The sequence below is a fragment of the Myodes glareolus genome, chromosome 2, assembly GCF_982192425.1.
Source record: "Myodes glareolus chromosome 2, mMyoGla1.1, whole genome shotgun sequence".
Lineage (NCBI taxonomy): Eukaryota > Metazoa > Chordata > Mammalia > Rodentia > Cricetidae > Myodes > Myodes glareolus.
In genome coordinates this window covers 43,215,783-43,231,436 of record NC_142027.1, presented here as the reverse complement: position 1 = coordinate 43,231,436, position 15,654 = coordinate 43,215,783, and the positions used below count along the sequence as shown (strand labels likewise).

The 15,654-nt window shown below is 39.3% G+C and overlaps 2 protein-coding genes across 5 annotated transcripts in view; one reads left to right on the top strand and one right to left on the bottom strand.

The window, feature by feature from the left end:
• Cmss1 (cms1 ribosomal small subunit homolog) overlaps positions 1-15,654 on the bottom strand; it is a 294,743-nt gene that overhangs the window by 238,899 nt on the left and 40,190 nt on the right. The gene's annotated exons all lie outside the window — the stretch shown is intronic.
• Filip1l (filamin A interacting protein 1 like) overlaps positions 1-15,654 on the top strand; it is a 91,005-nt gene that overhangs the window by 38,677 nt on the left and 36,674 nt on the right. The window contains exon 1 of one of the 4 annotated variants that reach the window (XM_048422364.3): positions 7,804-7,915. The exons of 2 other annotated variants lie outside the window; for them this stretch is intronic. The gene's annotated coding sequence lies outside the window, so the exon portion shown is untranslated. Of the gene's footprint in view, positions 1-7,803; positions 7,916-8,016; positions 8,136-15,654 lie in introns of those variants that run through there. One more of the 4 variants, XM_048422363.3, reaches the window with a different exon arrangement.

Genomic DNA, 15,654 nt, shown 5'->3' with positions numbered 1-15,654 from the left:
TTACTAATTATGAGATTTACTAGAACCCAAGGTAGTAAAGTTGAAAGTAAAGGGTCAGAAAAACAGGATGAATTGACCGACTACTAACCAAAAGGAAGTTGTTTATGTACCGACATTGACAGAAGACAAAGTGAACTGAAAGGTAGAAAGCAGCCATAAAAGTCAAGGGGTGGAGTCTGAAACCTCAAAGCCCATTCTCGGTAACATACTTCTTCCAATAAGGCCACACCTCCTAAATCTTCTCAAATAGTGCCACTCTGTGGTAACTAAGCATTCAAATACTGAGCATATCAAAGTTATTCTTATTTAAATCACCACAGAATGCATGACATTCAGATAAAGAAATAATAGGTGGGGACAGACATGAGAGTTCCTGATTGGCCCCTTCCTAACTGAAAGAGTCCCACTAATGAGGAGGCCACTGATGACTATAAGAAGTTCATGAAGGTACATGGGAAGTACTGAGACTTGCAAAAGTGGGCATAAACAGTTTCCTAGAAAGCACCTGCTTACACACTAGGCAGAGAGCCTCCAGACAGACAGCATGGTTACTGTCTGGATGTTTTGTTTGCCTGTGCTTTGAGTTGTTTTGGGCATAGGGTGCGCCTATGTAACTCAACCTAGCCTTGGACTCTCAGTCCTCCTACAACTTCTCTAGTGCTGGGACTTCAGAAGTACATCCCTACACCCGACTCCTGCTGGACTTCAGAAGTACAGTCTTACACATGACTTCCTGCTGGGATTTCAGAAGTACAGCCCTACACCCGACTTCCTGCTGGGATTTCAGAAGTACAGCCCTACACCCGACTTCCTGCTGGGATTTCAGAAGTACAGTTCTACACCCGACTTCCTGCCTGACTTCAGAAGTACAGCCCAACTATACCTGACTTCCTGCTGGGCTCCCAAGCACTCACACTAACCTTATAAAATGAAATCAAAATCAGTTTCCTGTTTGAGGGCAAACTCTTGTCTGATGAGAATTATTGAATCTTGTTTTTAAACATACTGACTTGGGGCTGGAGACATCACTTACCTGTTAAGAACAGTTGACCTTGCAGAGGACCTGGGTTCAATTCCTAACACCTATGGGGTATTTCATAATCTTTTGTGACTACAGATCCAGGGGATGATGTCCTTGTCTACCTTCATGGGCACCAAGCCGAGTAGGGACAGATGTAAATGGTTCAGGGAGGTAAAGCTCTTTAGCCCTCTGTGGTGGTTTCTAAGAAAATTGCCCCAAATGGAGTGGCACTCTTAGGAGGTATGGCCCTGTTGGAGACAAACTCTGAACACATGAAATAAAATGAGTAAATAAGTAAATAAGTTGACTTCCTAATGTTTATTCTACTCAGGAGCAACTAGTTGTGATGCTATTCCTTATATAATTATATATGCAATCATGCATTCTACTTTCAAATATTTAGGGTGATACTAAAATGTATCCTTCAGGACCAGAAATCTCCCTGCCTCTGCCTCCTGAGTGCTGGGATTAAAGGTGTGTGCCTGGCACTGTAATGTATTTTTAAATAGATCCTTTATTGTATAGAGTAGGTTCAAGAGATAGTAGAAAAACTACAGAGATCAAAGTGATGCTGATATTTTCTGGCTCTTACAAAGTTACCTATTTTAAAAGTTTATTATTAAATACAAACTGGGTCTAAGAAAAGGGCTATTCTTTCTTCTTAAATAACAAATTCTCCATCTACATGAAAAGCTCAGTCAATCTAGTTTCTTTAAAAGCACATACCTCCTTAAGACATGGAATATAATCTATTTGACAAAGTCCCTTTAAAAAATAAGACTAGATAAAATTCTAAGGACAGTCTGTACTGGCAAGAGACAAGAAGACTAATAGGTCTTTTCCGTCTATAATTTCTGAGATTCGAGGGTTTTTTACTCCTGCAGTAATACTTGTGAGTCCAACAATTTCTCAAAACTATTATTAGTTGCCAAGGAAACACAAAATGTTTGTCAGAATAAATAAGCAAATGGATTGGACCTAAATAGCAGGCTTTTCCTGCTTCCCATGCAATGGTGACATCGTGTTTATGCCTATTCATTCTCTCCAAGTCACTCTGCTCACCTACTTGGCAGGCTTGCTCATGAGAATGCCGCATCTATCTCATAGAATTACATGGGAAAAAAGAACAAGAGATCTCTGTTCCACACAAGTCCTTCCTTCACTCTGTGAAGAACGAAGCCATGCAATGTTGAGGGATAGCAGGAAGCAGCTGGTTTTGTGACCATTCTATCAAGAATATGTAAATGCATGCTTTAAAATGACTCAGTGTCCACAGAAAAGCAACCAACATGATTAAAATGTATAAATTTAGAAAGACATCTCTCTCTCTCTCTCTCTCTCTCTCTCTCTCTCTCTCTCTCTCTCACACACACACACACACACACACACACACACACACACCACAACATGAAGTGATTGAATTATTAACCAACTAACTGGAAATATTCATCTGGCAGAATTATATGTAAAATTTCTTCACTTTTTTTGTCTTTCTAAATTAGGAAGATACCTATTAATCCTAAAATAGAAGCAAAACTGAACTACTTAAAGTTATTTTTATCCGTCCCCGCCAAGAACCACCATTCACTATTAAAGCACTTCTCATCCTATAGCCTCACTGCTGCTAGACTCGGCTTCATTAGCTCTCAAGGACAGAGGCTGCTGGTCTAGGTAATTGACATCAGCTGAAGCCTAAGTAGAAATAGTCAAAAGGCCTCTGGAGACTTCAGAACTATGGATGCCTCCCAAATGCAGGCTGTACAGAAGCATGAGAGAGCCTATGTGTCTACCTAGTGTCACCATCGTCTACATGTATAACCCAGGTTCAATCTGTTAACTTTTGTTATTGGGCTCTCTGAGTACAGTAATTGCTGCCCTGAACAAGTAGTAGTTTGGGTGGTATGGATATCATCAAAGCAGGAAGATGTTACTCAGAGAACAGAATGAAGAATGAAAGGAAGTCTACATTGCCTGTATATGTTGTGTGATATTTTGATTGTGTTCTCACAAATAAAGGTTGCTTGGAGCCAGAAGGTGGAGCCACCCACTAGCTGACCAAAATTAACCATAGAAGTTTGAAGGGTTGTAGACAGAGAGGAGACAGGAGACAGGAAGTGTAAGATGGAGCTGAGAGAGGATCTCAGACTTTTTGGATGGAAGAAAGAAGAGGGGGTGACTGGCAGCTGTCCCCTGCTTCTCTGATCTTTAAGGTTCTTACCCCTATCTCGGAGTTCCGATTTTTATTGATAAAGACTAATTAGATTAATGCTTCATGTATAGTGCTCAATCCCTCAGCTCTCATACAAGAAAGCTGAGGAATTAGCATCATAATCTAGATCCTTGGCAGTTTCTTGATGCTCAGGGGCAAAACTGCTGCTTTACACCAAGGCTTCATGAGAATACATTAGCAGTGAGGACTGTACTGCTGGCAATCCAACTGTAACCAAAAACAACGGAGGGTGTCTTAGTTAGGGTTTCTATTGCTGTGAAAAGACAGCATGACCACGACAACTCTTATAAAGGACAAGAGTTAATTGTAGTGGCAGCTTACAGTTCAGAGGTTCAGTCCATTATCTTCATGGTGGGAAACAAGGCAGCATGCAGGCAGATGTGCTTAAGAAGAAGCTGAGCATTCTTACGCTTATATCTTGACTGACAGGCAACAGGAAGTGCTCCAAAGCACTGGGTGGTAACTGAGCATATATGAGACCACAAAGCCCAACCCCCACAGTGACACACTTCTAACAAGACCACACCTACTCCAACAAGGCCACACCTCCTAAAAGCGCCACACCCTTTGGGGCCATTTTCTTTTAAACCTTTACAAGGCTACAGAGCTTTGCCTCCCTGAGTCATCCAAGACTGTCCTTATTCTGTTCAGGTTACCAATCTGGACAAGTACATCATGAAGTTTACTGCTATCCATTTTTCCTAACAATCATCCTTTCTTATCTTTGGGAATTAAGTTCTAAGATGTTCTGTGTGTGTCTGAAGTTAAGGACAGTAGGGTAATACTGAACTTCGCAAAAGTGTTTTTCTTATGCGCATATACCTCTGATAATTTTTAATTCATAAATTAGGTATAGCAAGAGATTAACAACAATAAATAATGATAAAATAGCAGAAGCACACAATATACTATAGTAAAACCTTTTACGGCATCAGGGTTGTTTACACTTAATGCTAGCAAAGTCATGGTTAAGAGAGGTTAGTGTTTTCCCCTGTATTATGTCAGGAAAACAAAGGAAATACATCATAGCCAGAGATATGGTTACTACCTAATAGGTTGAGCCAGAGCTCATAGGTAGCAAGGTATACCAACCCATCAGGATAAAGAATCATCACTGGGCATTTGAAGAAAGTTCAGTTTACCACTGTTCTCTAGCACATATTTGATAACAAAAAAGAAATAGACAATGAGAAATATTATCTAAGAAATAAGATCTGCCCCCTCACAAAGAATAATTGGCTTGATATGTTTAACAGAACACAATAATTATATTAAAAAGAATGAGATTGTGCTTATGGATAGCAATGACTGACTTTATTAATGATATGGTTGCTGTAATCTCCATCATAACCTTATTAGCTTGAACCACATGAAATTAAGCCATAGACAACTATTTCTGACTATAATAGAAGTACGTTTTAGGCTGGTAATGCAGCTCAGGTGGTAAAGTGCTTGCCTAGCATGCAGGAGGCATAAGCAAAGTGGTGCATGTGTATAATCCTAGGCAGGGAGAGGCATGAGATCAATCAATCCAATCATTCTCAGCTACATAGCAAGTTTGAGACTGGGCTACATAACACTGTCTCAGAAAAAAAAGGAAAGAAAAAGAGAGAGAGAGAGAGAGAGAGAGAGAGAGAGAGAGAGAGAGAGAAGGGAAGGAAGAAAAAGAAAAAAGTAGTCTTCTATGTTTAAATTTAGTTAGGCCTTCCTGGTCTTCAGTCTTTTTTTCTAAAAACCTCTTTTCTATATTAGAAAGTAATTAACTCTGCAGGAAAGCTCTACTGTTCCTTTGCTAAATGACACCTTAACCAACTGCTTATTTAGATCACAAAGGCAGATGACTAATTTTAGAAAAGGGCCTTACCTTAATTTGTTGTTTTGCTTATTTATAGGAAACTCGTAATGATAGGATGAAGAGAAGCATAGGATAACTGGCCAGAACTAGACAAGAAAGTAAAATTTTTCTCAGCCAATTTTAAAGTGCAGTAATCCTAACTCAACTATTTTCATAATGAGTATATGTAAGAAGGAAACAAAACTTCAGTTCAAGATGAAATATCCTAGGAAGAGGGAAAGAAATGAAAATCTACTCAGCAGCTCATGAGAGCCAATGAGGCACCACAAATGGCTGGCTGGAATTTGCAGATACAGCTCTGGTGGTGGTTGTGTCCAATAAAGACCTGTACGTTATCACTCTGGTGTTCTAACTTTATTAGAGCATGTCATGTTGCTGCCACTTCCTATAAAACTGTCCTGGTGGATATATAAATCCATGTCTCCAATGTGAATAACACCCATAGGATTAGTTAATGAACAGCTGGGGTAACACTGGTGTGAAATGTGCAATGACACTGAGTCTTGCTTTCCTAGTTCATCATGTCTGTAGAAAACAGTTGTAAATATCTCAAGTAAATCATAGTAGTCCTTTGCCAATGACAGACACCACTGAGCAAGCCTCTGAAGAATTAAGTCCAAGAATATGTCAAATATTGCTTAAGTCCTTGCATCATAACTTCCATTACTGTGCGGCCTTGGACAAGAGACCCCAGTATGTTTCTTCATCTGAAAAGTATTGATAATTCTATCTCAAAATGTGTGGAAAGATTAAATGATGGTATCCACATAAAACTCAAAGGATGGCCACTGGCATGATGTAAAAGATTGGTAAACAAGGGTTATTATTGGTTACTGAAGAAACTGCTTACATACCATGACCTTACTTGGAAAGCTGAATCATAGTGGCCAGAGACCAGTGCCTCAAAGAGCAATAGGGCACCAAGTAAGGCATACAAGCCTTACTTACTTCTCTTTTGTCTTGCTTAGGAAACTGCTTCTGTTCAGTCCTCCAAGTTCAGAACAGAGCTATAAAGAGGAATAACTCCACAGGGGATATGGGAAATCAAAAATTGAAAATGAATGGGAAGTATGAGCGTAAAATTGTGAAGAGGAAATAGGTGGCGGTATCAAATCTTAGGAAATTTTCATTAAAAGGAAAAAAAGCATAGTGAGTCATGAACTGCTCGCTTTCGGATAAAAGTATTTGATGCTGTGAGTTCATGTTTCATGCGACTTTCATCAGTCACTTTATCTCACTTACAATGGAAAATGCAGCAACTGTCTCAATGGGTACATACAGAAACTAAAAAGATCATGATGTACTTCTCAAACACAGAAAAGCAGCAAAACTAATAAACCAACATCTAAAGTATCAAGACAATACTGCAAAGCAAATATTAAATTCTAATAAATTCAGATAAAGGTTATGTTCATTCTCTTGTCTTTCAAAAGCTGTCTAAAAGACAGCTTGGCTGTCTCAGTAAGAGACTCACTTTTCCAGTGAGACAATGATTACTTGGGGCCATGCTCCCAACAACACTACCTCAATACTCTGCAACCATCTTCTCTTAAGTTGCTGTGTGCCCCCCCTCCGTGTCCACACTCCCACTAAAAGAAATAAGCCCACCATTTTCATTATTCCTGCTTCACAAACACATGGGAACAATAACTCTACAGACATGTACACCATACTAGAAAGCAATCCTATTTTAATGTGATTTTAAAGGGGGTTTTAAACAACTCAAGCTACTAAAACTACTCATCTGAAGCCTCCACATCTCTAATTTATTTTTCAGATTCATAGATTTGGGATAGAACTTCTCTTACTGATGTTCAAGGTAATTAGGAGGTCAGCACTCAGTTACAAGGAGAAAGATTTCTATACAAGGAAATCTGTCCCACATTAGTGAGTAAAAGATTTAATCCAGTCATATTTGGCCAATGTTTTCCTTCTTGTGTCTTTAAGTTTTTGTCTTATTTGGTCGGTAGGAGAACAGATTAAAATGGTTCTGAAGTTCTATTTTTATACACTGTCCTGCAAGTACAGCACAAAACATTTAATTTCTTTAAAAATATTTTCCCTGCCAACATTTCTGATTAGTTTTAACTGCTTTCGTTAAAACACAGGCACGCAGAAATGAGCAAAAAGGAGGTTCTTTCAGTAAACACGCAGGAAAATAAGATTTCGTCTGGCCTTCCCATCACTTGAAGAATTTTTTTGTAGTTACATCATCAGGAAATAAAACACTATCCTCTGAGGACCCCTACTCTCTACAAAGAGAAAAGAGGTTTGAATTCTGTATGTTCAAAAACCTTTTCTTGTCCTGCCTCCCCCAGAAACTCAAAAACAAGTGTAACAAAAATGTATTTACAAAAGTTTACACAAGAATGAGGCTGTGTATTTAAGAATTTAAATCAGCAACTCTAGTAGTAAGACCCAGGATGAGGAGGAGTAGGAGGAGTAGGAGGAGGGTCGACCTTGACCCCCACGGCTTGGGCAGCCTTGTAGAAGGGCGCAAGTCAGGTTCGCCGCCCACACCGGCAAGGTGACCCAGGGATCGACCTTGCAAACACCTCTGGTGTCTGTGAGACTGGAGGATCTGGGCTGAGGGTCTGGGCTGTCACGGCCCCGCCGCCGGGCCGGCCGCACATGCCTCTGCGCGCCTTATAAGGCTGAGCGGTGACGTAACGCCCCTAGGCCGGGCGCGCTCGGCGGCCAGCTCGCATTGTTCCGGAGGCTCCCGGAGCGCGCACAGCCGCTCGCAGCGCAACCGCGGCTCGGCTCACCGCCCCGCCCGGCCCGGCCCGGCCCGGCGCCCGCAGCTCAGGTAAGCCCGAGAGAGTCTCGGCTTCGGCTCCCGCACGGCCACCGCCTCCGGGCCGGGGGCAAGTGAGCGCGTCGCGCTCAGCACCGGCTCAGCTGCAGAGCAGCGGGCAGGTTTCGCAGAGCGCACTAAGTGACTGCCAGCTTCAAGTCTCTTTCCAACTCAAGAACTTCAAAGTTCTTGGCGGCCTGGAGAAGACTTGCGACTTAAATTTAGATGGGAGGTGAGGAGTATGAATCCCATGGGTTTCCCAAGTGGCTATCGGTACTGAGGAGTCTAAAGGGCTGGGAACTTCCATTGTAACAGCTCTACTCCAGTATCTTACCTCCTTAGGACTTCAACTCTTTCAGCTCTTAGAAGAGGAGAGTGCGAAATCCTGCCACATGGGATTGGATTCGTTAGAGCCAGCTTTTTCCTTAGAAGTCTTAATATAAAAAATAATTTTAAAACGGAAATATAGTTGGAATTAGGATGAAACTAACCGTTAAAATAACTTTTTGATGATACAGAAAAATCTTTTACTACTCTGGCTCAAATGCATGTCAATCTATATATACCAGGAAGTTGTTCCGTTTCTAGCTCTTTCTACTTCAACTCTACTTTGTGGAGGACAATCTGCATTTAAAAGATGAAGCTATTTATCCTCTGTAGATTAATGTTCTAGATAATATATATTTTAAAACCTAATTTTGAAAGTAGCATCTACAAAATAATTTTAATCACTGGCACTTTAACCATGATTACACCTAAATCTGAAAAATCCATTGCTATTAATGAAAGCTTACAGTAGAAATGAACATTTGGCAGATAATGAAAGCTGCATATTTTACTTTACCTTTCAAAATAAAGATCAGCAGTGTAATTTTTAAAATGTCAAGTTTAGCACACTAGAAGAGGAGATAGGAAATGATTTCTCCACCTTTATCTGATCTGAACACAGTGTAAAACAAAACTTTAGGAACAGAAAGAATCACTTCCCCTTTTAAATAGCCTCTGTTTTTCAAGTTTGCATAGTTCCGAGCTCAGGGTCCAAGGCCTCTTTCTATTGATATACTCTAAAGGCTGAAAATGCTTTACTATAGTTGGCATTGGAAAGACCATATAAACTACTGTTCAAATGTTTAACAGAAATGAACAACCATTTTGAGGTACAAATGTATTTTTTTATTTGTATTTGTCAGTGAGAGGGGAAGTTAGATATGAGATTTAAAATTGAACCGGTATTTTTAATGTGAACAAAAATTGAGAAACGTTTTTAGTTATTCTTGTATGAGTTTTAAAAGTACATAACACACCTACTATTTTTGCTGCCTGTGAGGTTTTTTGTTTTGGTTAATTTTATTTGAAAAAGTAAAAGGCTGGTTTTTCTAAAGAAAAAGTACACGTTATCAGTTCTGAAGATAGGCTAAGTAAACTGCAAGTTAGTACTACGATGTAAGATCCCTCCAAACTATGATTTCACCCCAGGGAAGTCTCTCACCATGAAGAGAGGGGCCAGCAGCCAGCTCACTGTGAAGATGTTCAGAACATAATGCGAGACAGGAGGGTTTTGTTTGTTTGTATAGATAGTGACTGGAAGCTGAAAGATTCCGGTTTTGAGAAAAGGGCTTTTTGCATTTTCTAAAGTAGTAGAGGGGTGAAACAGAAACTAATTATTGTTTCAGCTTTACTCAAGTACCATCTGTAACATAATCTATAGCTCAACTGTTGAAAACCATAACCTCTGTCAAAACCTTTATAGCTGTGTTTGTTTCCCAGTCTGTCTTTAAGTACAGAAACACCAATTTTAAAACATTTCAATAACATTTCTTAATATTACATTTCTTCAGACATATTAACTTTTAAGCATGCTTTAAAGAACTTACTAAGACCTTTTTTACAACTGAAAGTTAAGCCAAATTTATCATGGATATACTATCTCAGAGTGGGCTGTCTAGGTGAGCACTTCTCAGTTGTTAGGACAATCTTCATATAAAGCACACTGCAGTCTTAGGCTTAGTAAGTTCATTTCCCTATTATGGCAGTTAACTGTAACTGCTAATCACTGAATTTCTGTTGTATTTTCCTAATGCTGTTGATAGACTGTAATAATGGCTAACATGAAAACATGAATCAAGTATTTGTCTTCATTTTCTAGTCTTCTTGCAACAGTTGATGGGAAATCCAACACACACACACACTCACACACTCTATGGATTTCATTTTAAGATTCTGTTCTGGTCCCTCAAAAAAAAAAAAGTACCTCTGGTAATAAACAGATTTTGAAGTCTAAAAATTGACAATCGGGGAAGAATAAATTTTCACTAATTTTATGTAGGTTTTTACACACACATACACACACACACACACACACACACACACACACACACCCTCTTTATTTAAAGCAAAAAGGAGGATGGAGCAGAAAGAGATTGCATATTGTGGAGTACTAATCAGAATAGAAAGCAATATTGGCCTCAGCCTCCCTCGGGGCCTGATAGGCACCACCTGTTGTTTATATAGCCAATCATAAGTTTTGAAAAATCTAACATTCCCTACACCTTATCCTCTTGGGCATATCATTAATTTCAAGTTAAGTTCATCTCATTTGTGGTGGGCTATGAATTTTGCTTAGTTGACTGCAATTTACTTAGTTTTGCAATTGACTGCTTAGTTTCTGTGATTTTTTTAAAATAATCTTTAAAGAGGTTGCATCTGCAGCCATCATCAGAAATGCTCAAAGCAACATTCCTATGGCTGCTTCTGCCATCACCGCAGTATTTCTGAGCCACAAACCTAATCATTTAAGTTTGATGTATGCTACAATGACTATTAGTAAAATATGTGTGACATTTTATGAGGTGAGGTGATTACTGGTAGATCATCCCCAGCATTGATGCAAACACTTCCACAGCCATCTTTTTCATTAAGAAACAAGAGTTGAGATTCTCTTTCCCTCATTAATCTGCATTAGCAGCGCTTCAACTGGGAAACCTGGGCAAACAAAAATGAGGGGGCTTGGCAAGCAAACTCTTTTTTAGCCTTGAGACAAAACCTCCTCTTCATAATTGTGTGAAATGTTTCAGCACATTAAGATGGGGTTACAGTAGTTGTCATTCTGAGTTCAAGAACAGTAAAGAACACATTAGCAGTGTTCTTTCTCTAGTCTAACCAACCTCACACTCCTATGCTCAACTGGTTCCCAAATAAGTCTAAGTCTTAAGAATACAGTTATTTTATGATGACAAAGTTAAGGAATGTTTGCACAAGACAGGAGTAGGGAGGTATGAGGAAGAGATAGGTAAGTGATTACTGGGACACAGAGGTGTGGGCACACATTCCCAATTTCTTGTTTCTATTTGTAATTACTTATTCTAGTCCAAAGGCCAGTTATCAGCAAGAGACAGAATATATTACAGTAGAATATCAAACATTCAACTCACAGATATGCATTTAAGACAGACCTTAGTAAGTTCTAAATGGACAATGGGATACCTCAAGAGTATGTATATGCACACTGCCAGGTAACACAGCAAAGAATGTCAGCAGAACTTCACAGCTGCAAGTGGCAGTGGTCATCAGATCCAGATGGTTGACACTGTAGAAGACACTGATATGAAGTGTGACCTGCACCAGCAATGCTGAGCAACTCAGGCAGAGCCAGGACTCCTCCACTCTTGGAGTGTAGCCTTATATTGGTTTTTCCTTTAATTGGTCCTCAAAAGAAACAGAGCTCAGAAGTAGTCTTGGTACTATATGTGGTAATTTAGACATAAAATTCATTAACTAAATAGGTGGGTATGTTTTCTTTAATAAGTAACAAGAGAACAAAGGGAAAGGAGTGAGATGAAGTCAATACAACTTCATCAGGTCATTTGGATGGCAAAGCCCACTCTTTATTTGAACGTGAGGGGTGCTGTACAAAGAGTGTTTGCTGACGTCATTTTAACACTGTGGGTGACTATTGGTACCAAACACTTTCTATTCCACCAAACTCCTAAGCTATCAAGAAACCCTCTTTTGAAAATCAGATACTTAATACTATCAAAACACTCTGACCATAAAATTCAGGAAAGTCACCTTTGAAGACTGTTTACCACTGGTGATATCTTGCTTCCTTTACCCACATACTATGCATTTCTACACTATATCATACATTAACTAGTTTATTGTCTGTATATGGGATTATAAACTATGTCAGTATCACTTTTAGAACCAGTTTTCTTCCAGGCATCCAGGAAAGTATCTACCTGTTGTTAGTAGGTGTGTCATTTGGGCAAGGACATTAATATATGTATGAATAAGTGATCTACAACCTAAAAGCTTCTGATTTGAAAGGAAAGTGTACTCTGCCAATGATGGGCTGAGCATGGGCCCTTCTACATTTTCATCACAAGACCCAAACATATCTTTGCCACTATTTGAATTAACCAGAGAACTGACTTATAAACAGAAAAGCCGAAAAACAAATGAGTCAGATCAAGTCCAGGCAGTGAATCTGCTTTGAACTTACTATCCCAGGTCTATTGTGTACACAGACAAAGTCAAATGCTTCTTAGCTTTCGGCCCATCTTTCCATATCTCCTTTAACTCCTTCCCCCAAAATAATGAGACTGAAAGTGGTGAAAGAGAACCAGGTGAATTGCCGTAGGGCATGAAAGAACACAGCATAGTAGAGTGGTTTTGTCCTTAATGAAGTATGGATTCCTCTGAATTTCTATGCCTCAGCTGAGGGCCTGGAAGATGCAGGCATAAGGTCAAATAACTCACAGTAACTGGAAAAGAGCAGACTATCTTTCCTTTGGACTTTGACTCCAAAGTTTCTTTCTATGTGTACTTTCTATATCTAAATTTCCATGAGAGGTATTTTTCTAATACCAAAGTTAGGCAACTTCCTTGCCAACTCTGACTCCAGCGTAGGTCTTATATCTGGTTACAGCAACAGCAAACAAACTATGCTAAGAATAAGATAGACTGGCTCGTAGGTACAGCAAGAAAGTTCACCGCACTGACTAGCTTTGAACTGATGACAAAGAATAGGATCATCAGTGCCTCTTACACAATAGGGTTCAGTGGTCCTTCGTTCCATCTCCACTTTTCAATATACTAAGTCAAACACTTAATCGCAGAGATTAGCTGTTTAAAAAATTAAGCAATGTGAGAATGTGGTTTTGTTTTGTGAGGTAGGTGCATACTTTTAATCCCAATATTTGGAAGGCAGTAAGGAGAGTCAGGAATCCAAGATCATCCTTCTTAAAGAACCAGTTCAAGGCCAGCCTGGCAGATTCTACATCAACTGCCTCCTACCCACCAACAAATTAAACAACAGAACTTAGCTATTTGCTAAGCTGCTTGTTAGTGATACTACTGGCACGAACAAACAGTACTGTCTCAATGGGGAAACTAAAGAGCAAGAATAAAAGGCTTTGCCATTCATTCACTGGGACAGCCTCTTGTACCCTTGTTTTCCCCAAACCTCATAAAAGGGACAATGTCCTCTACCCCAAGTATCTCAGTATTTGGGGAAAGACTGAATACTGGGCAATAATTCTTATAGGATCTCTGACCAAGTAGAAAATCTATATAAAAATTCAAGGTATTGATGTTGTCAATACAAACAGATCAGTTGAAGAAACTCTGGGTCAGCCTAACATAAGGACATTAGCCCTACAAGAGCTCCAAATCATTTACAGAGCAGCCTCAGGGTTAAGAGCAGTCCTTCGAGATACGCTGCTTTGACAGAAGCATAACTGCTTGATTTATTGTGTCCCATGGCCCACTAGTCTGGGAACAGAAGTTTAAAGGTGAACCACATTCCCTCCCCGTCCCGCTTTAAAAATTTTTAATGCAAATCAAAACAAAAACAATCTCTTGAGCAAATAATAAGAGGAATGTACAATATTCATTGCAGTTGGACTGAGTGTCTGCAACTGTTAAACTTGAAGAAAGGAAATGCTAGACCCAGGAGCACAAGGGAAATGTCCTGGTTTTCGCTGAACCCAAAAGAATGCAGAGATGCTGTATCAGTCACTAAGCCTCAGCCTGATAATCTGCTAATTGGAAAGAGCAAAAGAGAGTGGATCATCAAGGCATTTGTGGGAAATGGATGCATTTGACTAAAGAGAAGATTACCTTTGAAAAATAGAATCATTTCATTCACTAGCATTATAAATACTTAATCCATCATGTTTGAAGTAGCATATCATTCTCCTCAAGGGAGATGGGAGGCATTATAAAATTATAAAAAACATTATCAATATATAATAAATTATTTTATAAACACATGCTTATATATTACATACTAATAGATAAGGATATAAATATTTGTATATATTATACAAATATAAACACATATACATATTTATATGGGGACCTACTAAATACAGTATGTCACAGTATGTCACCTATCAAACAGAGGTGACAACTTTGTCAAAAAATCTGGTTCCATTCATCTCTCCACACATTATACCCTGAAAGACTCTTCTTACAGTCTCATTAAACACACTAGATAGAACATACAAAGAATCAAGAGTAACAAAAATAAGGCTTTCTGACCAGTTTCTCCTATCTGGACTTATCTAACTTTTCCTCCAAGTGTTTCACACTTCACAGTAAAGGGAGAAGTAATAGGAATAAGAGCAATAAAACTGTTTCTTGTGCTCTAATAAGAAGAGATAATTCTGAGACTTTTAGTCCACTTATCCCAAGAGGGTTTTAGTCCAAGAAAATGTTTTTTCTTTTGTATATAGAGTTCAAACATAAATGAAGGGTATAGAAGTATCAATCTTTTAAGAGTAAACAATATATTAAAACAAATTAGGAAGAAGTACAAGGCAATATTGAAGAGATGCCATAAACTTAAGGGCTGTGGATACTAGAAGTAACCAGGGTTAGAAAACTGAAAAGAACTGTTTACAGAAAGGCAAACATCAACGGACTTCTGAATAGATCACTCCAAAGATGTTGGGTTTATTCCCTGAATGTCCACTACTGAAAAGAGCCTAAAGTAAAATTTAAAAATAAACATTTAAAGCAAGGTCAACGCATGCACGCACGCACGCACACAAACACACACACCACAATTAGTTAACACATTAATTGGCCTTCACAACAACCTAGACTTCCATGGACAGGAAAATGACTTAAAAGATTTCAGTGTTTTTAAGGTGAAGGGATTATGTGTGGTGAGGGAGCAGTTGGTATAATCCTGAACAGAGGTTCAGGAGATGCTCTCTATCACTGTGTTATACCTATTGCCCTACGGGGAACATGTTCCCTACTTAGCTGGGCTTACTATTAGCTTCCACCAGACTGAGATACAGGCGTTGCCTTGGGTCCCAGAAAATGCATTGTAGGATGCTGTCCAGAAGAGCTCAGGTTCTCTGACACCCAGCACTAAAAGTAAAAGACTCAGCTTACTAGAGAAGTCTGCGTTTCTGACCTAAGCTCAACCACTCTGAAAAACTCCCTGATTCCCCTGCTGGAAAGCAATCTTTCCCCATGAAAAAACCCACAGCTTTCCTAATCGTGTTTGCCACTTGAAATAAGACCCAGGTTACTAAACTGTTAAAGTATGGAAGAGAGTGGGCAACAAAAGGCTTCAAAACTAGCCTGGAACCTGATTAATCTTGGAAGCTTCACCACCACACTTCATGGGCACACAAATGAGAACTTGGGCTAAAGGCCTCTGGTCGGATCCTAGGCACAGACACTTAATATTTTCTCTTAGAACAACTGACAGGCTAGGTGCCTCTCCCTTGGGT